A 26,284-nucleotide genomic window follows, 5' to 3' on the forward strand; every position below is an offset into this window, starting at 1 on the left:
ATAGCTTGCATTTTACCAATTAGTTTTTACCTTATCTTTCACACCTCTTTTAGTGTTTATTTTGGCTAGTTTCAACCATAGTTTCTTTTACCTTTTGTTTTCAAACCTCCAACAAGAAAGAACCACAACTTAGGAACCAACATGAGTCATCATTCATCTAGTGTTAATGGCAAGGGTACTAGTCATAAAGACCCTTTATCTAGAATCTTAGATGAGTTAAGTTCCCTCAAGTTATGGAAAGAAAAAAAAGAGAGAAAAGAAAAAGGAAAAAAAAAAGAGTGGAAGAAATAAGTCAAGATGAAAGAAAGAAGAAAAATAATGAAAGAAATGAAAAGAGAAAAACATGCCTCTTATAGTAGTCATAACTCTTGCAAGAGCCTAAGTGAAGAACTTCGCGACTATTATGAAGGAAGACATAGGTCACATCTTAGACCTCACTCCCATAGGAGAGAAAAGGAAAGAAAGTCTCAAGAGGCTAACATTAACCTCCCATACTTCCATGGGAAGGACAATGTAGAGGCTAACTTAGATTGGGAAATAAGGGTAGAGCAACAACTTAAAAAGAAGTCTACTTCAAAATCTTATGTCTCTCACTCTTATCCAAAGAAAGACCAAGGTCAAGGCATCTTAGGGGTGTCACCTTCTAAGCCCAAAGATGATAAGGAGAAGACAATAGAAAAGCAAGCCCTTAAGGCTAGTATGCAAGAGAAGACTAGCTCTATAAAGTGCTTTAAATGCCTTGGAAGAGAACACATTACTTCTCAATGCCCCACCACGAAAACCATGATTATGAGGGGCCAAGACATTTATAGTAGTCAAGATGAGGCTATTACTTCACCTTCCTATAGTGAAAGTGAAGAAGCAAAAGGGGAAGAATCTAATGAAGAAATCTACCCCCAAGAAGAAGGACAACCATTAGTGGTTAAAGAGAAGTGTAAGGAGGTAAGTGTCTCCTCCAAGAGGTTAGCTAAGAAGGAAACTCATTTTACAATATAGACAAACATTAAAGAAACTTTCCCTCTTAGACAACCTCCACATATTCTCTTTTGTAAAAAGACACTTGCTAGCATTGCCACATCTCTCGGGCTTGAGTTTATTCCTCAAGTAAAGAAGTTGTTGGATGAGGGTTTGGTTTGCAAGAGCTTAAACCCTTGTGCTTTGTTGGTGCCCAAAATAGGTATTATTAGGCACCAAATCCCTACAATAAGTGATATGATGAATGTGTTGAGTGTTGCAACCCTCTTTTGTAAAATTAGTCATGCACCCAACGTCTTCATGATTCATGTACATAGGGACTCATTAGGTAGGTTTGTTCTTATTTTTGGTTTTAATACAAACTTAGGTGCTCATATGGGACACCTTAGGTTTGTCATATTTTTTTGTAGGAATAATCAACATAAAAATACAGAAAAAGGCACGCTTTATTGCATTACTTTCCTTAATTTTTTAAATAGTGATCAAGGGGTTCCCATGGACCCTAAGAGAATAAAGGTCATTCCTGATTGGCCCACTCCACCAAGTATAAGGGAAATCTGGGGCTACCATGACTTAACAAACTTTTACAAAAGGTTTGTTCCATATGTTTCTATACTTGTAGCACCACTCATTGAGTTGGTGAGGAACCGTGTTCCCTCATGGGAAGATGTCCATGAAAGGGGTTTTCAAACCTTACCCTACTGTAACATACCCAACACCACTAATACATATGTTTTTATTCTTTTTACAGGTGTTGAGGGAAAGAGCCCAGAGTATAAAGAACCTCGGGATTTGAGGTCAAATCCTTTCCAAGGTGGAGGGGATGATGCAATCCTACCCCCTAAGGGTATTGGATAGAAGACTCCAAGAGGCTTGGACTAGAGCTACTAAAGAAGGCCCTAGGGTTCTCATGAACCTTAGGGTAGATTTTTGAGACCATGGGTCAAGGTTGGATCCACTCTTCTTTGTAAATATTAGAATAGGTTTTTCCTTCTTTTGGGCCTTGTATTTTGGCCATTCTAGTAGTATGGGGTTTTAGCCTTGTATTTCAGGGCATTTTGAGTAGTCTTTGTAGTAGGGACTTTTTTTTTTGTATTTTCATGTATTTTTGGAATGAGGGTGAGCTTAGCTATTATAGGGGGTGTGTAGCTAAGCTCTAGCTTCTCAACTCAAGGAGGTGAGCTTAGCTATTAGAGAGGTGTGTGTAGCTAAGCTCTAGCTTCTTTAGGAATCTTCTCAAGGAAGCTTCTCAAGGAGGTGAGCTTAGTTATTAGAGGGGTGTATGTAGCTAAGCTCTAGCTTCTCAAGGAAGTTTTCTCAAAGAAGCTTCTCAAGGAAGTTTTCTCAAAGAAGCTTGTCAAGGAAGTTTTCTCAAGAAAGCTTCTCAAGGAAGCTACCTAGTCTATAAATAGAAGCATGTGCAACACTTGTGGTAACTTTGATGAATGAGAGTCTTGTGAGACATAACTCAAAGTTCAACTTCTCTCCCTTTTTCTTCCTTCAATTTCGTGCCCCCCCTCTCTCTTTCTCTCCCTCTTTCTTTTCCTCCATTGAAGCATCCTCTCCAAGCTTCTTATCCAAGGCTCATCTTGGTGGTGAAGCTCCTTCTTCCGTGGCTTATTCCCTAGTGGATGGCGCCTCCTCTCACCTCTTCTCCTTTGTCTTCCGCTGCATCTCCATGGTGGAAAATCACCATTAAAGGACCTCATTGAAGCTCAAAGATCCAACCTCCATAAAAGCTCCACAAGCAAGCTTTCATCACTCTGTTTCAAAGACTGAAGAACTTGCAGAACAAGAAGAAAAGAATCACTCACTAATCTTGCTTTCTTTTTCTAATGAAGTTTTATATGAAGTTGGAAATGAAGAAACTGCAAGTGGCTTATGGCTCAAGTTGGAAAAGCTGTATATGACTAAGTCAATTTGCAACAAGCTCTTCTAGAAGAGGCATCTATTTGGTCTACACATGAAAGAAGGTACATCTCTTAAAGATCATCTTGATGAATTAAATTCTATTTTGATGGAATTAAGAGATATAGATGTTAAGATAAAGGATGAAGATGCTGCCATGATTCTGTTAGCCTCTCTACCACCATCATATGAAAGCTTTGTCAATTCTCTTAGTGTTGGTAAGGAATGTGTCACCATGGAGGAGGTGAAATCCAACTTATAGTCAAGGGAACTTCGATCTAAAGCACCTGGAAATTCTGAAGAATCAAATGGATCTGGTCTTGTTGCCTTTAACTCTAACAAGAACATCAAGAAAAAGGTGTTTAAAGGAAAGAAGAAGACTCATATCAATCCAAAGGATATCTGTAACTACTGCAAGGAGCCAGGTCATTGGAAGAAAGATTGTCCTAAGAAAAAGGGCAAACCATCTGCTGCTGTTGCCAAGGAAGGTTCCACATCTGAAAATGAGCTTGTTCTCTCAGTTGCTGATCATCACCAACATTCTGAAAATCAGTGGATATTAGACTCTGGTTGTTCCTTTCATATGTGTCCTAACAAAACCTGGTTTGACACCTGTCATACCCTAATTTCGTCCGGGGACCTTTGCTTGATGACATGCGACCATTCTTTGGTCCTCGTGAGGTGCTTGGCACCCATCATTAGGCAATTTGTGAAATTCCAGGACATGCCGAAAAACCAAAAAATATTGATGCACAATCCGTAAGTTTCCGTGACACACCGGAAATCAAATGGAAGCATCGTTGCATAATTAAGTGAGGTTCCGTAACATTCCGTAAGTCAAAAAGGGGATGATTATGTAATCCGCAAGGTTCCGTGACATTACGGAAAGAAAACAAGTATCGTTACGAAATTCGTAAGTTTCCGTAACTTTACGAAAAAAGAATTACCAAAAAACAGCAGAGGGGGGTGTACTTAGTAAAAATGGGGGTGCAAATAGCACCCAGGCCCACTTGGGCCCTCCAGAATATTCCTCCAGAAGGCGGTTGCTTCTGGAGGAAGCAACCCTGCTCGCCTGGGCGAGCTGAGCTCGCCTGGGCGAGCTGGGCGGCAACCACCTCCCCTATTTTGCTATAAATAGGGGAGGAAGTGAAGAAGGAAGGGGTTCAGCCCCTTAGGCACTTCTCTCTCTTTCGAATTTGCTTGGAAAAATTGTTTCCGTGAAGAAAATCTAAGCCGAGGCGCTTCCGAAACGTTTCCGTAACGTTTTCCGTGAGGAATCTCGCAAAGGTTTCAACCGTTCTTCGACGTTCTTCATTCGTTCTTCATCGTTCTTCGATCTTCAACGGGTAAGTACCTCGAACCAAGCTTTTCGATTCATTCTATGTACCCGTAGTGGTCCACATTGTGTTTCGTGCATTTTTATTCTCGTTTTGTTTACTTTTTATACCCCCTGTTGACGTGCTTAAGCCATTTTACTTAAGTCATTTCTCGCTTAACTTAAAAATAAAATAAATTTCCACCGAACGTTTGAATTGTATTATCCATTAACTTCGGTCAAAATAAATTCCGACCGTTCGGTCGTGCCGTAACCACGTTGGAAATCAAAAAGAGGTAAAAAATAATATAATAATCAAAAAGACATCTTTTAGTAAAATAAAGTGGAAAATCAATCGGACGTTTTCTCTTTGGGATTTCTCATTCTTAATCGAATTGATTAATAACTAAAGTGAAACTAAAGGCTAAAATCAATTCGCCTAGTCAAGCTCGTCCATAAAAATAGGCTTTTGAAGTTTGTCATTTCATTTCCTCACTAAGTAAAATGGATCATTTTTAAGGTCCAACGCCTTAAAATGATCACCTCTTAAAGTAAAAAAGAATCACTTGATAAGAAAGAACTACGTAGGTCTGATTTTCTCATCCCAATTGAGGAATACGTAGGAGCAAAGGGAAACACCCTTGTCGACCACAAAAAGAGAAAATATAAAAAGGGTATAAAGGATATAGAGACATAAAAAGGAAACATAAAAAATCAAAGTCATGTTTGCACATTCGATTAAAGGCTGCCGTCCCTTGGGGCGGACGTGTGGGGTGCTAATACCTTCCCCGTGCGTAAATACAACTCCCGAACCTTTCACTTAAAAGTTCGTAGATCGCGTCTTTTCCGGTTTTTCCGACGTTTTCCTCAAATAAACGTTGGTGGCGACTCCGCGCGTATTCCTTTCGTGGAACACGCATCCCGCGAGTCACGCGTCGCCCTCCCGCCGAAGGGTAGGTTGCGACAGTTGGCGACTCCACTGGGGACTGTTTTTTTAGAGAGTTAGGCCATTTAATCTTGTGCAATGTTTTATCATGACTTTCTCCTTTGTTGGTTTCCCTTTATTTGTCTTATTTTCTTGTGTATATAAACTATTTGTTGCTTTTAGTGTGTTTTAGAATGTATGCATGAGGTAAATATTTATTCATTTGATGCACACAAACACTAACACTATTTGCACACACTGTGAGTGAAAAAAGGGCCCTATACCCGGGTTCGTGGGAACATAAGGAGTGGAGGTGAATCTGTGATCATGCTAGGTCTCCGACTTGCTTGATTACAGTGAACCCTCATCTAGAGCTTTTCTCTTTGAAAACCTATTGTTGCTAGTAGTCCCTACTGCTACAATATGTTCTTCAAAGGGGATGATACCTCTAGAAACCATCAAGAGAGATATAACTACCTTGGGGATTATTGCTAAAAGCCTAGTTAGTTCTCTCCCTTATAGATCCCTTAAATAGGGGCACGAAGCAAACACGCTGCGTGCCATTTTTCACGCTGCCATGCATGAGTATCATATACCCTTTTGCTTATGTTCGGTAAATATTGTCATACTGTGCACATTCCCGCATTGTGTCGTTTGCATAGGCATTGCATATGGGTTCTGTCTTGATCCCTACTGTAAACAAACCAACGGAGGGTCCGTGTCGCCTTCTTAAAAACGTGCGTTGGGGCATTTCGCTACCCCTAGACGTCGTATCTAAGAAGGGGACAAATTCCCCGGACCCCCGCATTCCTAGATTGCATCTGTGTCATATGCATTCCATCATGCATGCATCCATCCCACCCATGAGATATCGGAGTTTTGATTTGCACCAGCTTTTGTCTCACTTTAGTAAGCATGGGAACAAATCAAACCGGCAAGAGGTTCTACCAAGTCAAGGTCAAAAGCCCAGATACCACCAGCATCAAGGAATTAGGGCGGTTGATGGAACCCCTCCAAATGCAAGCCTTCCGCAAGACTTACGGAAAGATCTTAGAGTTGACCATAGCAGAGGTGTCCATAGAAGCCATTGCATCACTCACCCAATACTACGACCAGCCTTTGAGATGCTTCACATTCGGAGACTTCCAATTAGTACCAACCATTGAAGAATTTGAAGAAATTCTAGGATGTCCTCTCGGGGGAAGAAAACCATATCTTTCCTCCGGATGTCTCCCCTCTTTGAGCAGAATTGCAACTGTGGTCAAGGATTCAGCAAGAGGTTTGGACCGCATAAAACAGACTCGGAACGGCATAGCGGGCCTACCACAGAAGTACCTAGAAGACAAGGCGAGGGGTATGGCCAATCAAGGAGACTGGGTCCCGTTTATGGATGTGTTAGCTTTGCTAATTTTTGGGGTCGTCCTCTTTCCAAACGTGGATGGTTTGGTAGACCTAGCAGCAATCGACGCTTTCCTTGCCTACCACCATAGCAAGGAAAGTCCGGTGGTAGCTGTCTTGGCAGATCTATTTGACACATTTGACCGAAGGTGCGAGAAGAGTAGCGCACGGATCATCTGTTGCTTACCCGCCCTCTGTGTTTGGTTGGTTTCACACTTGTTCCAACAAGACACAAGACATCCATGTCCGCTCCTGAGCCATCGCTCGTGTACTGAAAAGAGGAGAATGGATTGGGACCAGCTCATGGCCGGGATAGGAGGTAGAACAATCAGTTGGTTCCCCCGATGGAAGGAAGGAAAAGAAGGAGTCCTTTTCTCATGTGGAAGATACCCAAACATTCCGCTGGTAGGAACGAGGGGTTGTATTAATTACAATCCCACGCTCGCTATAAGACAACTAGGGTACCCCATGAGGGGAGCACCGACGGAAGAAAGCATGTCTCCTTTCCTTGTGAGGGATCTCGGCGCACAAAATTCCAAGACTATACAAAGAATCCATAAGGCATGGGAAACCCCGTTAAGGAAAGATCAAGAGCTTAGAGGCATTCGTAATGGCATCATTGGTGGGTACCACGAATGGCTGAAAGTTCGCATACGAGGTTTAGATTGGCTCGCCAAGTTAAAAGTCGTCAGCGAAGAGAATTTTGAAGCACCGGAAGAGGACGAAGAAGTCCAAGCTCTCAAAAGCGAGTTAGGAAAGGCAAAACTCGCCAAGGAGAAGTTCAAGTTGGCTGCTACACACGTTCGGAAGGAGTGTGCCGGGTTACGGGAAGAGAATGCAATTACCGCAAGAGCCCTTGAACAAGAGACCAAGAGGGCTCGCAAGGAAGAGTATGGCCGGAACAAATTTCGCGGAGCTCTATGGGGTAGAAATAATGAACTCAAGTTGCGAAGGGAAGAAAGGGACCAGTCGCGAGCACATAGCATGGTTCTGAAAGAGGAGTTGATTGCTTGTTCAAGGTCCAAAAGAAGCTTGTCTCAGCATTTATGCGAGACGGAGACCAACATGCTAGCTATCATCGCCAAGTACCAAGAAGAGTTAGGTCTAGCCATGGCCCACGAGCATAGAATCGCGGATGAGTATGCTCAAGTATATGCGGAAAAAGAGGCTAGAGGAAGGGTGATCGACTCTTTACACCAAGAGGCAACCATGTGGATGGACCGGTTTGCTCTTACCTTGAACGGGAGTCAAGAACTTCCCCGCTTGTTAGCCAAGGCCAAGGCAATGGCAGACACCTACTCCACCCCCGAAGAGATTCATGGGCTTCTCGGCTATTGTCAGCATATGATAGACTTAATGGCCCACATAATTAGAAATCGTTAGGAAACTTGTATGGTCTCTCAGACCTTGACTAGATACGACTTCCTTTTTTTTGAAATAAAATGAGTTGGTCCCATGTTTCTACTCCAAAAAGCTTGTGCAAATCAAATCACTCCTACATTTTATCTCTAGCATGCATTGTATGTTGGTCTCGTCCTTTGTCACGGGAAGCCGGAAGGTCCATATCACCTTCTTAATTGTACACATGGGGCACTGCGCCCCCAAATGCGCGAGTAAGAAGAGATAATTTTCCGGGCTCTCGTGTCCGTAAAATGCATTCATATCATGCATCGCATAAGCATCTCTTCATAACATCATAATGGACATATCCTGCATTTGTCCGTTATCATATTCCAGCCTCACATTTTGCATGAGTCATGGCATCATCATGCATATGCGTTCAACAAACTTTTTGATCTGCAAAATTGCATACCATTTGTTTTCATGTTTGCTCATCCTTGCGTTTTCCTCTACAAAACAAAAACAAAGAAGGGGGAAGCGTGAAACTTCACACTACATTCTTAGTTTCATGTGTTAGGAGCCAACCATGTTGGGATCATAAACCCGTTTCACTTAAAAACAAAATAATTGAACATGGTACCTAATGCATGGTTAACTAGGAAATGGTGTTTCTTCGGGCATCTCAATTTCATAATTACATTTTCCGTGCATAAGCTTAAAGTATGCCCGAGTCATTCATCCCTATGAGATGTTGTTGAAGTATTGGCGATCAGAATTTCCATTCCTTGGATTACGGGGTTGAACCAAGCTCAAGCTTTTACAAAAAGGTTCATCAAGTCAAGTTGAAATATGGAAGTAACCATCCTGCAAAATTGGGGCAAAAGATGAATCGAGTCACATCACTGCTTCGTCTACTGCCAAACATATTTAGGATTATTGATGTCCTTGTTACTTCCAGTTTCACCTTGACAAAGATGTCATGGACCATGTTGAAAATCTAAATTGATTCAACCCCATATCCTGCGTAAAAATTCGCAATACTTCGACTGTACATCATTCGCATGCATCCATGCTTTTCATTGGTTGCATTGCTCATTGCATTCTTTCCTTGAAAAATAAAATAAAATAAAATGAACTTATCAAAAAGAAAAGGAAACGCTTTACGGCGCCCTTACCGAACTCGTGCTAGAGCTAGAGTAATGGGTGAAGCAGAGAAGGTGCAAGAGAAGATGAAGGCCAAAAATGGAGGCCATAAAAGAGCAAATGGCCACAATGATAAAGGCCATGATGAGCATGAAGAAGATAATGGAAGCCAATGCGGTTATAGTTGCCGCTATTAAGCGTTGTCGCTAAGGTGAACCCAATGCTCCCATCTGGCCTCAAGCAAATGAATCGTCCAACCTCAAATATGGTAGGCAAAGATTTGGGAAGTACGGATGACCCCATGATGTGCAAATTCAAAACGAGCACGCCTTCCCATCATATGGCTTGCCTCCCAACTATACACCACCCAATGTGGCATACACTCTCAATGAAAATCTCAATAACTCCACTCCGATACTCATTGAGAACCAATAACCTCATCAGGCACATATCTCTCAAACCATGGGAAAGACACATGAAATTCCCCACCACAATCTAGCTGACTTCGAGCCTTGGCTCGGATATGCCACTGAAGGGCAAGCAGTTGGTGGTATACCCTTTGAAAACACTTTGGAGAGCCCTCAGTTTCGCCCACAACCACAACCATTGCATTTTTGCGGTGGGAAGAGCCCCTCCTGCTATGGCCGAAAAGGGAAAGACGAATCATCTAAAGGAAAGGCTCAGGGCCATTGAAGGAGGTGAAGATTATGCCTTTGCTAACCTAGAAAAGTTGTTCCTAATACCCAAACATGGTCATTCCCAAGTTCAAGGTGCTGGACTTTGACAAGTACAAGGGGACTACTTGTCTCAAGAACCATCTAAAGATGTATTGTCAGAAGATGGGGGAATACGCAAAAGATGAGGAATTGCTGATACATTCCTTCCAAGAAAGTCTTACTGGGGTAGCTGTTACCTGGTACACTAACTTGGAACCTTCCCGAGTCCATTCTTGGAAGGACCTAATGGTTGCCTTTGTTAGGCAGTATCAGTACAATTTTGATATGGTTCCGGATAGGATGCAACTACAGAACATGTGCAAAAAGGGGGACGGATCATTCAAAGAACACGCCCAAAAGGTGGAGGGATCTGGCGGCCCAGGTGGTACCCCCAATAATGGAAAGGGAGACGATAATCGTGATGGTAGACACATTATCGGTACTCTACTATGAAAAGATGGTGGGCTGCGCACCCTCAAAGCTTTGCAGATTTGGTCTTCGCCAGTGAAAAGATCAATGTGGGTCTGAAAAGAGGCAAATTTGATCATCCTACTAGGACGACTGAGAAAAATGGGGCAAATAAAGAGGGTGAGAAAGAGGGAGAAACCCATGCTGTGACTGCCATTCCTATACGGCCAAGTTTCCCACCAACCCAACAATGTCATTACTCAGCCAATAACAAACCTCCTCCTTACCCACCACCCAGTTATCCACAAAGGCCATCCCTAAATCAACCACAAAGTCTGTCTACCGCACTTCCAATGACGAAGACCACTTTTAGCACAAACAAAAAAAAACACCAACAAAAAGGAATTTTGCAGCAAAAAGCCTGTAGGGTTCACCCCAAATTCCGTTGTCATATGCTAAACTTGATCCCATATCTACTTGATAATTCAATGGTAGCCATAACCCTAGCCAAGGTTCATCAACCTCCGTTTCTCCGAGAATACGACTCGAACGCAACGTGTGCTTGTCACGGAGAAGCCCCGGGGCGTTCCATTGAGCATTGTAGGGCTCTGAAGCGTAAGGTGCAAGGCCTAATTGATACGGGCTGGCTGAAATTTGAGGAGAATCGCTTGTTGAATCCTAACATTAACAAGCAACACCATACATGGGGCAATTCTGGAAGCTGTTGTTATGACTCATCAGGATTTTCAAGTTTATGCCATAAACCACAGTTACAATGTTAAATGATATGGATAAAATGGACATCCTCTCACGAACACATCTTTGCTTATTCAACTTCCACCGGAATGTGAGTGTAAGCCATTGGTCTGTTTGCTCAAGCAACCTGCGCTCCTGAGTGTTGACTTCCAAGACCGTTCAATCAGAGATTACTCATCTTGCACGTTGGTGGGGGTGCCGTAAAACAACGAGTAAAGTTCAAAACAAACAAGTTTCAAAATAAAATAAAATAAAAGTGTTCAAAAAAAAAAACATTTGATTGACTGTGCTTTCAAGACGTTCATGTGACCTCATTTTATCATCCTGGAAAGTTTGTCTTTTTAGAGAGAAGTGAGTTATCAAGAATAGGATGTTGGACAAATGGCTTCAGTAACCTTGAGAAGAAGAGGGGATTGAATTAAGATACGAATATTATTCCCCAATTAAACTTTCACTCTCTCTTTTTGGATTAACAATGCACATAGGGACAACCCTTCCCTTGTGTTCAAGAATCCCCTACAACAAGAGACCCACGGTCTCTTAATCCCTTTTCAGAAATAAGAAGAAGAGAAGAAGAGGTCTCTCGTAAAAGAGGTAGATTGTAAAATGAAGATCAATCAAAAATTCCTTATTGAATAAGCAAGTGGTTGACCAAGGAATCTTTTTGAGAGGATAAGACATTTCAGTTCAGAAAAACTCTTGATCTTTCGAGAGGATAAAACTGTTTGGGCAATGAAAACTCTCTTTAAAACATTTGAATGGCCATTCATAAAACATTTGAATAGATATGTCTCTTGGAAATTATTTTCTGAAAATCCCCTCTGGTAATCAATTACAAGACTTATGTAAACGATTACAGGTTTTAAAAATTTGAATTAAAACATTTTCAACTGCTGGTAATCGATTACCAGAGAGCAAATCTCAATTTGAAATGATAGAATTCTTTGGTCAAACCTTTTGTTTTTCAATTTGGAAACTTCTTCCTATGATTCTAGAGATCAAATTGATCATATATCTTGATTTCTTGTCTCGAATAAAACTTGGAAGCACTTGATCCTTTGGCATCATTAAGACATCAAAACATCTTGCTTCTACATAGGAGTCATTTGACTTAATCCATCAACTGAAAGATCCTTCAACTATTTCTCGTCCTTGGAAAATTCTTTTTGCAAGAATCAACTGCTTCTTTCATTCTTCCTCACTACGAGGTCGTGAAAACAAGACAACACTTGGTACCTCTAAGCCCTACACTGGGGCAACGAAAGGCACCATGCAAAAACCTCAAGCGAACCTAGGGGCAGATTAGCAGTTCTCACCCAATAGGTTCCCTCCTACAAGGTCATGACGAAAGGCAACGATTGGTACCTCAAAGCCTTACACTGGGGCAATGAGGGGCACCGTGCATGAGCCTCAAGTGAACATAGGGGCCGATCAAAAGTTCACACCCGTCGATGTTTTTAAACAAGAAAAAAAAGGGAGACAAACCCTAGGATTTCGATGGATTGATTAAACATCAAATGGCTCCATTGCCGTCACTCCAAAACGGTCAAGTGACTAAATCAAACAGAACATACACTCTGAGGGAGTTCCCGGAGAGATTTGCAAAAAGATAGGATGAGGTTGCATGAATTATCACCTCTTTCAAAAGGACAGTCAATCTGTGTTTTCCAAAAAAATTAAATCAAAATCAAAATCACAAAATAGGGAAAGAATGTCATGAACATTGTACAACTTTCCATTACATTGCATTGTTTCATATGAAGTCCGCATTTACCAAATTTCACGACAAAGGTTGCATGCATCTGCATCCCTAAAAATCATGTTAACTGCATAGATTTCCTACATCTAATGTCCAAATCTTGTGGATTTGGGATAACCGGCCCTCTCGATGAGTCGATCTCTTGCTTTCTCATAAGGGTGGACCCTTGGGTACTTGTACCTATCACTTTTAGAGGACTACACGTCCTCGCCAACAGAGGGCTGCACGCCCTTACCTCCAGAGGACTACATGTCCTCGCCTTGAGAGGGCTACACGCCCTCACCTTGGGTACTAGTTACCCTCACCGTCAGAGGACTACACGTCCTCGCCTTGAGAGGACTACACGTCCTCACCACCAGAGGGCTGCACGCCCTTACCTCCAGAGGACTACATGTCCTCGCCTTGAGAGGGCTACACGCCCTCACCTTGGGTACTAGTTACCCTCACCGTCAGAGGACTACACGTCCTCGCCTTGAGAGGACTACACGTCCTCACCACCAGAGGGCTGCACGCCCTCACCTCCAGAGGATTGCATGTCCTCGCCTTGAGAGGGCTACACGCCCTCACCTTGGGTACTACTTACCCTCACCGTCAGAGGACTACACGTCCTCGCCTTGAGAGGACTACACGTCCTCACCACCAGAGGGCTGCACGCCCTCACCTCCAGAGGACTATAAGTCCTCGCCTTGAGAGGGCTACACGCCCTCACCTTGGGTACTAGTTACCTTCACCTTCAGAGGACTACACGTCCTCGCCTTCAAAGGGTCATGTACCTTCAACTTCAGAGGACTACACGTCCTCGCCGTCAAAGGGTCATGTGCCTTCACCTTTGTAGGGCTACACGCCCTCACCTTCAGAGGACTACACGTCCTCACCTTTAGAGGACTACACGTCCTCGCCATCAGAGGACTACATGTTCCCCATTTTCAAAGGGGGGCATGCCCTCACCTTTAGAGGATTGCACGTCCTTGCCATCATAGGACTACACTCCCTCGCCTTCGAAAGGCGACACGTCCTGAACTTCAGAGGGCTACACGCCCTCGCCTTTAGAGGACTACGCGTCCTCACTTTCAGTGGGCTCCATATCCACACCTTAAGATAATTTAAGGTCCTCTGTCCTTAAATGCTTAACCGAGACTTGCACTCCCGGTTAAGGGACCAGTAGTTTCCTTTTAACGGTTTCGGGGCCACCCCCTGATATTGGAGGAGGGCCAACTGTGCGAGCACAACTAGAAAGGGAGGCTATCACACTGCTACTATGCATACTGGGGCAAGATTTCACCCGTGCCGCTGCAAAGAGACGAGTGCGGATCATGCGCACCAACATGACCACTCTTACATAGATATAGATGACGTTGCTACTTAGCAACATTCTGCCCAGCGACCGCAATGCCAATCTCCCCCTGCAAAAGTATCAGTTGGTCTGTGTCGTCCCGACATGGGTAAGTATGCATATAGTTCAACTGATTTCTGATACCATCTATTGTTTGCAGGGATCGCACCCACAAGACACCCAGTGGACCCGGAAAAGTCCAACAGGGCCCTGGGGTTTCCAGCTCTGGTTACGGGCCTCTATCAGTCCTACAGGGTGCCCGTACCCCCCCGGCAAGGTCACGTCATCATAGGTAAGTATGCATATGGTTCAACTGATTTCTGATACCATTTATTGTTTGCAGGGATTGTGCCCGCAAGACACCTAGTGGACCCGAAGAAGGCCAACAGTGTCTTGGAGTTGCCAGCTCTAAATACGGGTCTCTATCAGTTCAAGGGAGTGCCTGTTGCCCCCAGCAGGGTCATCAGGCCCCCTACCAATCGAGTTTTCATCTAGAAGTGTTGCGCCCCCAGGCAGGCGCAGGGCGAGACACCACAGCAGCATTGGGATGGACGGTAGCGGGCAATAGACACACCGCCATCACCACTAAAGTTCACCTCAGCTCATCCATAAAAAGGTTAGAGCGTTGCCTACGACACATGGCCGACCAATAGGCAACCAAGTCCAAAGCCAAAGGTAAGCAAAGTACTAGGTCAGTGACCGACAAGTCATAAGGCGTCCAGCTAAAGACGTTAAAGAAGCGCTACTAGGAGGCAACCTAGTACCTTTTGAATCTATGCTTGTTATTTGATCACTTTTTATAGTAGGACGCACCTAGTTGCTCATGATCCTGGGGATTTAAATAAAACAAGCGCAAGCTCGAAAGGTAGTCATACCTCACAAAATATATATATGTATGTTTAGGTAGTGAAAATACCTTAGATATGCATGTATGTAAACAAAAAACACTTCACAAAATATATATATGTATGTTTAGGTAGAAAGATACCTTAGATATGCATGTATGTAAACAAAAAAAACACTTCACAAAATATATATATGTATGTTTAGGTAGAAAGATACCTTAGATATGCATGTATGTAAACAAAAAAACACTTCACAAAATATATATATGTATGTTTAGGTAGAAAGATACCTTAGATATGCATGTATGTAAACAAAAAAATACTTCACAAAATATATATGTATGTTTAGGTAGAAAGATACCTTAGATATGCATGTATGTAAACAAAAAAATACTTCACAAAATATATATATGTATGTTTAGGTAGAGAGATACCTTAGATGTGCGTGTATGTAGCAAAAAAATACCTCACAAAACATATATATGTATGTTTAGGTGGCAAGATACCTTGGATATGCATGTATATAGCAAAAATACCTCACAAAAATATGCACATGTTTAGGTAGCAAAATACCTCATGAAAAAAAAAAAAGAAAAAAAAAACAAGAAAAAGAAATAAACAAATGATAATGATAAAAAAAAAAGAAGGAGAAAAAAGAAAAATAAGTTGTCAAGCTGAAAAACCAACATGCTTTTGGAAAGAGATGACTTCCAACTTTTCTTTGGGAAAAATTCACTGATCATAACTAGTTTTTGAAAAAAATGTGTATACACCTGAAGGGTGAATGCTGTGAAGATTTTCCTAGACGCCCGAAATGGACTCGGATGAATGCACAAATTGATAAAAGAACATATTTTGGAAACATTGGGTTGATTTAAAATAGAGGAAATGAATCCTGAGCCCTAGCATCACATGACCATAAAAATTTGACACTTGAGTGTCCGCATAGGTGCATGCACGACCAGTTTTGCATAAAGTTTCCAAATCATCATTTTTGCATTTTGTGTCATGGAAATAATGTGGGGCATCCCTTTTATCCTTGAGCCAAACCAAACCCCGACATGTATCATGTCTAGCCATTCTACAAACCTTGAGCCAAAATCCTGACTCACCATAATCCTTACCCTCGGAAGCAAAAAGAAAAGAAGGAAAATTTCCAATCAAAGAGAAAACAAAAAAAGAAAAGAAAGGAAATTCCCAATCAAAGAGTGGGAGAAAGCAAAAAGGAAAGAAAGGAAATTCCCAATCAAAGAGTGGGAGAAAGCAAAAAGGAGAGAAAGAAAAAAAGAAAAGAAGAAGAAGAAGGAAAGAAAGCCCCTGATCGGGGATCTAAGGAAAGACAGAAGGGATATGCAGAGAGGTCTTTGGACCGGACAATATCTGAACAATACAGAATTGTCACCAAATGAACAAAAAAAGAAGAAAAGGGAACCACGACCTAAAATAGTCTTCTCCCTTTGATTACCAACCAAAATCCCGTGCGCTAGCGACTTTTTTTTCTCGCCCCGCACTAAACAAAAACAGAAAAAGAAAAAAGCCAGAAAAATCAAAAGCCAAAAACACACAAAAGCCGAAAGAAGAAACCACCAAAAGAACCCATTCCCAAGGGAAGCCCTATTGATCCATGATCACGCGTGTAATTTTTGATTTGATAGGAAATAATTTGCAAAGCCAAGTCATGACATATCTATGGTTCGGAATTAGGATGAAACACTTACCTGTGCGAGATTGATACACTTTGAGTGATTTTCTTCTATTTTTGTCGAACCCAGTGTTTCCTCTAAATGGTCATTTAGAAACGAAATGCTAACATCCAAAATCTCATTTATGGTTATGGGAGATTTCATCAGCAGACTCTCCTTCCCCGGTAGACGCATTGTTTTTCACTCAAAAAAAGCATATGCTGCTCTAAATCAGTTGGAATATTTGTCTCTTTGCTAAAGCATGTTTGCATTTTAGCGGAGAAAACACCGAGATTTTTTCAAGTCTCACAAGTTATCCAGAACTACGTAGGTCTGAGTTCCTCATTGGAGGATACGTAGGAGCAAGAGCCTCGCTTTTGTCGACAACACCGCCTTTTGTTGCCATGACTCAAGAGCTGGTAGCCCGCGGAGACACCTTACGGTTATCCGCACCTCGTCATTCAGTGACCCCAAGTGTGATTCACGAGCAGAGACCAATATGGTCATCTGCGCCCTTTCCGGAGATGTCAGCATTTTCCGATGGAGACTTTTCAAGTCTCACAAGTTATCCAGAACTACGTAGGTCTGAGTTCCTCATTGGAGGATACGTAGGAGCAAGAGCTTTGCTTTTGTCGGCCGCCCCATAATCTTTGTCATACTGACCCTGAGGCCATGTGACGTGCACCCTTGTATCATCCAGAGGCGGCGGGCCCGATGATACGCGGAGATACCTTACGGTTATCCGCACCCTTTTGTCATCCAGAGGCGGCGGGCCCGATGACAAGCAGAGACCAAGTTTGGTCATTCTGCACCCTTGTATCATCCAAAGGCGGCGGGCCCGATGATACACGGAGATACCTCGGTTATCCGCACCCTTTTGTCATCCAGAGGCGGCGGGCCCGATGACAAGCAGAGACCAAGTTTGGTCATTCTGCACCCTTGTATCATCCAGAGGCGGCGGGCCCGATGATACGCGGAGATACCTTACGGTTATCCGCACCCTTTTGTCATCCAGAGGCGGCGGGCCCGATGACAAGCAGAGACCAAGTTTGGTCATTCTGCACCCTTGTATCATCCAGAGGCGGCGGGCCCGATGATACGCGGAGATACCTTACGGTTATTCGCACCCTTTTGTCATCCAGAGGCGGCGGGCCCGATGACAAGCAGAGACCAAGTTTGGTCATTCTGCACCCTTGTATCATCCAGAGGCGGCGGGCCCGATGATACGCGGAGATACCTTATGGTTATTCGCACCCTTTTGTCATCCAGAGGCGGCGGGCCCGATGACAAGCAGAGACCAAGTTTGGTCATTCTGCACCCTTGTATCATCCAGAGGCGGCGGGCCCGATGATACGCGGAGATACCTTATGGTTATTCGCACCCTTTTGTCATCCAGAGGCGGCGGGCCCGATGACAAGCAGAGACCAAGTTTGGTCATTCTGCACCCTTGTATCATCCAGAGGCGGCGGGCCCGATGATACGCGGAGATACCTTACGGTTATTCGCACCCTTTTGTCATCCAGAGGCGGCGGGCCCGATGACAAGCAGAGACCAAGTTTGGTCATTCTGCACCCTTGTATCATCCAGAGGCGGCGGGCCCGATGATACGCGGAAATACCCGAGTGGTTATCCGTATAAACATTCTTTTGCTATCTGTAAGACAGAACGCTTGATAGCATGCAGAGGCTGACATAGTCTTCTGCACCTTTTGTTCCTCCGGGAACAACAAGTCATTTACATGCGGAAATTTCATGGTCGCCCGCGACTCTCGTCAACCGAGAGGAGCGAAATTAGTGTCATACACTGATTTTCGGGGACCTTTGCTTGATGACATGCGACCATTCTTTGGTCCTTGTGAGGTGCTTGGCATCCATCATTAGGCAATTTGTGAAATTCTAGGAGCGACAAGTCATGGTCACCCGCGACTCTCGTCAACCGAGAGGAGCGAAATTAGTGTCATACACTGATTTTCGTCCGGGGACCTTTGCTTGATGACATGCGACCATTCTTTGGTCCTTGTGAGGTGCTTGGCATCCATCATTAGGCAATTTGTGAAATTTTGGGAACAACAAGTCATTTGCATGTGGAGATTTTATGGTCACCCGCGACTCTCGCCAAATCGAGAGGAACGAAATTAGTGTCTTATCTTTACTTTCCTTTTATCTCCAATAAAAGACAAGTAAAGAGGGGCAACTGTCATACCCTAATTTCGTCCGGGGACCTTTGCTTGATGACATGCGACCATTCTTTGGTCCTCGTGAGGTGCTTGGCACCCATCATTAGGCAATTTGTGAAATTCCAGGACATGCCGAAAAACCAAAAAATATTGATGCACAATCCGTAAGTTTCTGTGACACACCGGAAATCAAATGGAAGCATCGTTGCATAATTAAGTGAGGTTCCGTAACATTCCGTAAGTCAAAAAGGGGATGATTATGTAATCCGCAAGGTTCCGTGACATTACGGAAAGAAAACAAGTATCGTTACGAAATTCGTAAGTTTCCGTAACTTTACGAAAAAAGAATTACCAAAAAACAGCAGAGGGGGTGTACTTAGTAAAAATGGGGGTGCAAATAGCACCCAGGCCCACTTGGGCCCTCCAGAATATTCCTCCAGAAGGCGGTTGCTTCTGGAGGAAGCAACCCTGCTCGCCTGGGCGAGCTGAGCTCGCCTGGGCGAGCTGGGCGGCAACCACCTCCCCTATTTTGCTATAAATAGGGGAGGAAGTGAAGAAGGAAGGGGTTCAGCCCCTTAGGCACTTCTCTCTCTTTCGAATTTGCTTGGAAAAATTGTTTCCGTGAAGAAAATCTAAGCCGAGGCGCTTCCGAATCGTTTCCGTAACGTTTTCCGTGAGGAATCTCGCAAAGGTTTCAACCGTTCTTCGACGTTCTTCATTCGTTCTTCATCGTTCTTCGATCTTCAACGGGTAAGTACCTCGAACCAAGCTTTTCGATTCATTCTATGTACCCGTAGTGGTCCACATTGTGTTTCGTGCATTTTTATTCTCGTTTTGTTTACTTTTTATACCCCCTGTTGACGTGCTTAAGCCATTTTACTTAAGTCATTTCTCGCTTAACTTAAAAATAAAATAAATTTCCACCGAACGTTTGAATTGTATTATCCATTAACTTCGGTCAAAATAAATTCCGACCGTTCGGTCGTGCCGTAACCACGTTGGAAATCAAAAAGAGGTAAAAAATAATATAATAATCAAAAAGACATCTTTTAGTAAAATAAAGCGGAAAATCAATCGGACGTTTTCTCTTTGGGATTTCTCATTCTTAATCGAATTGATTAATAACTAAAGTGAAACTAAAGGCTAAAATCAATTCGCCTAGTCAAGCTCGTCCATAAAAATAGGCTTTTGAAGTTTGTCATTTCATTTCCTCACTAAGTAAAATGGATCATTTTTAAGGTCCAACGCCTTAAAATGATCACCTCTTAAAGTAAAAAAGAATCACTTGATAAGAAAGAACTACGTAGGTCTGATTTTCTCATCCCAATTGAGGAATACGTAGGAGCAAAGGGAAACACCCTTGTCGACCACAAAAAGAGAAAATATAAAAAGGGTATAAAGGATATAGAGACATAAAAAGGAAACATAAAAAATCAAAGTCATGTTTGCACATTCGATTAAAGGCTGCCGTCCCTTGGGGCGGACGTGTGGGGTGCTAATACCTTCCCCGTGCGTAAATACAACTCCCGAACCTTTCACTTAAAAGTTCGTAGATCGCGTCTTTTCCGGTTTTTCCGACGTTTTCCTCAAATAAACGTTGGTGGCGACTCCGCGCGTATTCCTTTCGTGGAACACGCATCCCGCGAGTCACGCGTCGCCCTCCCGCCGAAGGGTAGGTTGCGACAACACCTATGAAGAGAAATCGGGTGGAAATGTCTTCATGGGAAATGATGTCTGATGCAAGACAGTTGGAATTGGCACAGTAAAAATCAAGATGCATGATGGAATTATCCGAACACTTACTGAAGTTAGGCATGTCCCAGAGCTGAAGAAGAACCTAATCTCTATAGGTATTATGTATGGAAAGGGGTTCAAATGCAACACTGAAAATGGGGTCATGAAAATTCAGAAAGGCTCTACAATGGTGATGAAGGGTATAAAGAGGGGTAATCTCTATATACTTCAAGGTACAACATGTGTTGAGGATGGTCGAGTAGCTGTAGTATCAAGATCCAATAAGAGCATACCTGACTTAACTCAATTGTGGCACATGAGACTAGGTCATATGAGTGAAAAAGGTATGATGATACTTCAAAAACAGCAGCTGTTGGGAAATCATAAACTGGATGAACTGAAATTATGTGAGCACTGTGTTTTCGGCAAGCAACATAGGATTAAATTTCCTAAAGCAACTCACACCACCAAAGGAACTCTTGATTATATTCATGCTGACTGTTGGGGGCTTGCAAGAATACCTTCACTAGGTGGTGGAAGGTATTTTCTATCCATAATTGATGACTACTCAAGAATGACATGGATCTACATCATGATTCAGAAGAGTCAAGCTTTCAAATGCTTCAAAGAATGGAAAGCACTGATTGAAAAAAAAACTAAAAGGAAAGTTAAAAGACTCAGAACTGATAATGGTTTGGAGTTTTGCTCAACAAAATTTAACAAATTCTGCAGAGATGAAGGGATTGCTAGACAACTTACTGTTAGGAACACTCCTCAGCAAAATGGAGTTGCTGAAAGAATGAACAGAACACTCCTGGTAAGAACAAGATGTCTATTGTATAATGTTGGTCTCAACAGAAGTTTTTGGGGAGAAGCTATCAATACAACTTGTTTTCTGATCAATAGAACGCCCTTTACTGCTATAGGACTTAAAACTCCTATTGAAATCTGGAATTGCAAAACAGCAAACTACTCAAACCTAAGAGTATTTGGCTGCAATGCTTATTATCATGTCAATGAAGGAAAACTGGTACCTAGATCAAGAAAGGGTCTGTTCATGGGTTATGGTGATGGAGTGAAAGGCTATAGGATCTGGTCACCATCTGAAAAGAAAGTTCTTCTCAGTAGAGATGTAATTTTTGATGAATCGCATTTGTTTCATCCCAAGCTTGAGGTTCCAATTGCTGGAACACAGAGCTGCCACTCTCCTCAAGAAAAGGATGTAGAATCTGAAATTCTGATACCAATGACAGATGTCGTACCGGATGTCACGACATCACGCTTCAGAACATGCAGATGATATTTGACAGTATGAACAGATTAAACAAGTAAATAACACAAGAGAATTGTTAACCCAGTTCGGTGCAACGTCACCTACATCTGGGGGCTACCAAGCCAGGGAGGAAATCCACTAAAATAGTGTTAGTTCGAAGATCTAACAACCACTGTTTACAACCTTCTCACCTAACCACTACCCATGCAACCTCTACCTAAGAGCCACTCTTAGATATGAGAACCCCTCTCACTCCCTCTCAATCACTCTCCCGTGTTTACAAATAAATCAAAGACACACCAGAGATTGCTCTCTGAACAAAAGAGATCAACTCTACACACTCAGGTCCAACACTTGATGTTAGGGTACCATCAAGGTGGCTCACAAAACACTCAAGTCCCAAAACTCACAAAATAACTCTTCAATCCCGGACTTGGTAGAAAACTCGTGCAGCCTTCATGTTTATATAGCAGTGTGCGTATCTGGGCTGCAACAACTTGCGCTGGATAAGATCTATCATTCTCCTGAAAATCTGCACTTAAAGATCTAAAAGATAAAGTTTGATCTTTTAGTTTTTATCTTTAATCTTTAATCCCTGAACGAACTATTCAAGTTTGTAATTCGAACTTTAATTATCTTTTAATTCGTTTCTAAAGATAGATCGTCTAATCTGTTGCTAACTGCACAATAATCTGTTAAAGATATAACAGATTTATGTGTCCAGTATTTTCGGGCAGGATGTCCTGGACATTGTATCCGACATCGTGGATCCTGCAGCTTCAATTCTTCATTTGACATTTTATCTTGCCTTGTGCATTGTGGAGCCCAATCTGATTCCTTGACATAATGTTGGACATCATGTGCAGCAACTCCAGCTTTCCTTCATTGTCTAAGTGCTTATGTTTTAACAAAATCTTAGCCAATCTTTTAAAACTCAGTAGAGCTAAGCACTAACAGAATCTACAGCCAAAGACTCAGAAAAAGGGGGTCATTCTGAAACATCTCCTGTGGTTCTTCAAGAAGGTGAGAAATTAGAAGATTTATGTGCAAATGAGTCTCATTTGGCTGCTGTACTTGATCCTCCATAACTCAATTCTGGAATCAATCAGAGACCAAAAAGGGTCACTAAACCTCCTGAAAGATACGGATTTGAAGACATGGCTGCCTATGCATTATATGCAGCTGAAGAAATAGATTCAAATGAACCAGCCACTTACCAAGAAGCTATCAATCATCCTGAAGCTGAAAATTGGTTGTTAGCTATGAAAGAGGAAATGGAATCTTTGTATAAGAATCAGACCTGGAAACTTGTTGAACTACCTAAAGGAAGACATGTGGTAGGTTGCAAGTGGATATTCAAGAGGAAACCTGATCTTTCAGAAAAGGAAGGGATAAGATACAAGGCTAGGTTAGTTGCCAAGGGATTCAGCCAGAAAGAAGGAGTAGATTTCAACGAAATATTTTCACCTGTGGTCAGGCATACATCCATCAGGGTTATGCTTGCTATAGTGGCAAACCAAGATTTGGAACTTGAACAACTTGATGTCAAAAATGCTTTTCTCCATGGAAGATTGGAAGAAAATATTCTAATGAAATAGCCTGAAGGGTTTGAAGTTCAAGGAAAAGAGAGGTATGTTTGTCAACTACAGAGGTCCTTGTATGGTTTGAAACAATCTCCAAGGCTATGGTACATGAGGTTTGACAGCTTTATCACCAGCCAAGGATTCAAGAGAAGTCTCTATGACTACTGTGTTTATCACAACAAGGTGGAGGATGGATCAATCATCTATCTTCTACTCTATGTAGATGACATGCTTATTGCAGCAAAAAGCATGCGTGATATACAAAATCTAAAGATCCTCCTGAATGGTGAATTTGATATGAAGGATCTAGGGGCTGCAAAGAAAATCTTAGGAATGGAGATCTATAGGGACATAACTCAGAAAAGGCTATTTTTGTCTCAAAAGGATTACATTCAGAAGATACTTGTGAGGTTTGGAATGGCTGATTCTAAACCTATCAGTACTCCCCTTTCAGAAAAAGAGAAGCTGTCTGCTATGATAAAGGTTCAAGCTCAGGTTGATCAGGATTATATGTCAAAGGTTCCATACTCAAGTGTTGTTGGCAATCTCATGTATGCCATGGTCTACACCAAACCTGACCTTGCTTATGTTGTTAGCATGGTTAGTAGGTTCTTAAACCAACCTCAGAAGGAACATTGGAAGACTGTGAAGAGAATTTTCAGATATCTTAAAGGGATTGCAGATATAGGATTGATCTATGGATCTCACTCGGATTGCTACCTCACTAACTATTCTGATGCAGATTTTGCTGCTGATCTGGTCAAGAGAAGGTCTCTAACAGGGTATGCTTACACCCTTGGTGGCTGCTTGGTGAGTTGGAAGGCAACACTTCAACCTTCTGTTGCCCTATCAACTACTGAAGCTGAATATATGGCTCTTACTGAAGCTGCAAAGGAAGGAATTTGGCTGAGAGGTCTGATAAATGATATCGGAATTAATCAAGAATATGCTAACATCTACTGTGACAGCCTTAATGCTATATGCTTGGCCAAGGATCAGGTTCATCATGATAGAACCAAGCATATAGATGTTAGATATCACTTCATTCGGTCATAAAGAAGAATCAAAGTTCATAAGATTAGCACTCTGCACAATCCTGCTGATATGTTCACAAAGCCAGTTCCAAAGAGCAAGTTTGATCATTGCTTAAGCTCGCTCAATGTTGATTGTTGGGGTTAAGTTCTTGTGTGCTTGGAGGGAGCAGTTTGTGTCCTATATGGATGTTAGTTTAAGGTGGTGAATTGTTGGACTGTGACCTAAATCCATATGGAAGTTTATTTTGTTATTTTTTTTTTCTGTTTTGTCCTCTGCCTATATAAGGCAATGATGCCCTGTATTTTTTCAGAGACAAGCTTCCATTTGTATACTGCAACCATAATAAGAAAAAAGCTTTTTGTTTCCCCTCCTGTGGATGTAGCCTTGATCAAGGTGAACCACGTAATTCTGTGTGTGTTCTTTCTCTATTTTCTTCTCTTTCACCTTGCTGCAAAACTCTGTGTGTATGACATAGCTTTCTGCTGTTTTTGTTGTTGTTGTTCTTGCTTGTTCTTCATCACTTCCATAATAGATAACTTTCTACCTGTTTCATTTGTCGATGAGGAGTTGGATAAACTGTTTTCAACTGATTTATCATCACGTGCACAAAACAAGAAAACTGAGATATACACCAGAATTCTTTCCATCCTTAATAATGGTGTAGTTATTGGTGATAAGAAGTTTGAATTTCTAGCATTCTCATCAAGTCAGTTGCGGGAAAACTCTCTCTGAATGTTTGCTCCTACAACAACTGGATGTACTGCTGCTTATATAAGGAAATGGATGGGTAATTTTAGCCAGATTAGGAATGTTGCTAAATATGCTGCTAGGCCAGGACAATCTTTTTGGTTCATCTACTGAAACTCTAAGCGCCTATAGGGATGAAGTTGAAATTATTCCTGATGTGAAGAAGCTTACACATAATGGAAACGAATATGTCTTCTCTGATGGAATTGGGAAAATATCTCTTGAATTTGCCTGGATAGTGGCTAAAAAATATGGTTATGATTCCACTCCATCTGCCTTTCAGATTAAATATGGTGGGTACAAAGGAGTTGTGGCTGTTGACCCAACATCATGTTACAAGTTATCATTGAGGAAGAGCATGCAGAAGTATGATTCAATTAACACAAAGTTAGATGTTTTGGCCTGTAGTAAGTTTCAACCGTGTTATCTAAATCGACAGTTAATTTCTCTCTTATCCACTCTTGGTATCAGGATGGTGTTTTTGAGAAAAAAAATTAGAGGCTGTTAATCAACTGAACACTATACTAATAGATTCATTAAAGGCTCAGGAAGTTCTGGACTTAATGTCTTCTGGGGAGATCACTAATGTTCTGAAGGAGATGCTCATTTGTGGCTACAAGCCTAATGAAGAACCATTCCTTTCCATGATGCTGCAAACATTTAGGCATCAAAACTGCTGGAATTGTGACTCAAATCCATGATCTTTTAATCTAAAAGGAAGAGCAATGATGGGATGTTTAGATGAAACTAGAACCCTAGAATATGGTCAAGTATTTGTTCAGTTCTCTAATAATAGGCTGTGGAGTCTATCTGATGATTCTTTTCCATATAATTCACCAAAGAATTATATTGCCACAGGTAAGGTAGTAGTAGCCAAAAACCCCTGCCTGTAGCCAGGTGATGTGCGTGTTTTACAAGCTGTGAATGTGCCAGATTTGTACCACATGGTGGACTGTGTTGTTTTCCCTAAAAAAGGACCAAGGTAAATATGCTTCTTAAATATTTCTATTTTTAGGCATGTTCAACACTATTTTATGGAATGATCTAACTTTTAAAGATTGTGTAGAATTAAAAAATTAGTCTCTAAAATTCAAATAAATGAAACTGGTGAAATAATGGTTACTTAGCTGCAGCCTACATTGCTTTTGTATGTTTAAGGGTTTTTATACAAATTTAAGGGTGTTCAAGTATGTGATAGGCATCTCTTTTATAGATCTTGGACACTAAGACTA

The 26,284-nt window shown here is 42.0% G+C and overlaps 1 pseudogene; it reads left to right on the forward strand.

The window, feature by feature from the left end:
* The window catches only part of LOC114420589, a 32,189-nt pseudogene extending 6,151 nt beyond the window's left edge, over positions 1 to 26,038 (forward strand).
* The last annotated feature ends 246 nt before the right edge of the window (positions 26,039 to 26,284 follow it).

Source organism: Glycine soja, chromosome 7 (assembly GCF_004193775.1).
Source record: "Glycine soja cultivar W05 chromosome 7, ASM419377v2, whole genome shotgun sequence".
Taxonomy (NCBI): domain Eukaryota; kingdom Viridiplantae; phylum Streptophyta; class Magnoliopsida; order Fabales; family Fabaceae; genus Glycine; species Glycine soja.